The following is a 446-nucleotide window of genomic DNA, read 5'->3' as shown; positions in this document are numbered from 1 at the left end:
CAGGTTAAAAAAAAAAAAGCCTTGAATGGTGCAGAGTGTTGCGGCAGCATGGCTTTCCCGGTGGTTTTTTTTTTGTCTTTTCCCTGTCCTGTCTCCCCTGCAGCTCCGCCCTGATCACTCCACGAGATCCACCTGGCCTGGGAAGGAAAGATTAAAAACTCTGGTGCCACCTTCAGAACGGCAGAGGCTTTTGGCGTGGGGACTGCTGGTTCTGCTGCCTCTCAGCCTGGGATTTCTGCTTGTCTTAATTGAGTGTCCTGATTCTTTTGCACATTTATGTTAAATAACCCTTTTGTTATTTAAGAGGAGTCTTATGAGTTTGTTGGGTCGCTGGTGTGTGTGTTTTGCGCCCTTTAGGGCCACTCAAGGGTGGGGCGTAACATGTAAACCGTGAAAACAATTTTCATTATGTTCATCTTTATCTGTGTAAAAAAAAAAAAAAAAAA

The 446-nt window shown here is 44.6% G+C and overlaps 1 protein-coding gene across 1 annotated transcript in view; it reads right to left on the bottom strand.

Annotated features, from left to right (window-relative positions):
- Window positions 1–446, bottom strand: part of LOC111669233 (semaphorin-7A) — a 40,859-nt gene that overhangs the window by 7,456 nt on the left and 32,957 nt on the right. The gene's annotated exons all lie outside the window — the stretch shown is intronic.

Source organism: Seriola lalandi, unplaced genomic scaffold (assembly GCF_002814215.2).
Source record: "Seriola lalandi dorsalis isolate HSWRI2012SDOR001 ecotype SW California unplaced genomic scaffold, Sedor1 jcf7180002054782, whole genome shotgun sequence".
NCBI classification, from domain to species: domain Eukaryota; kingdom Metazoa; phylum Chordata; class Actinopteri; order Carangiformes; family Carangidae; genus Seriola; species Seriola lalandi.
This window is presented reverse-complemented; position numbering and strand designations above follow the sequence as displayed.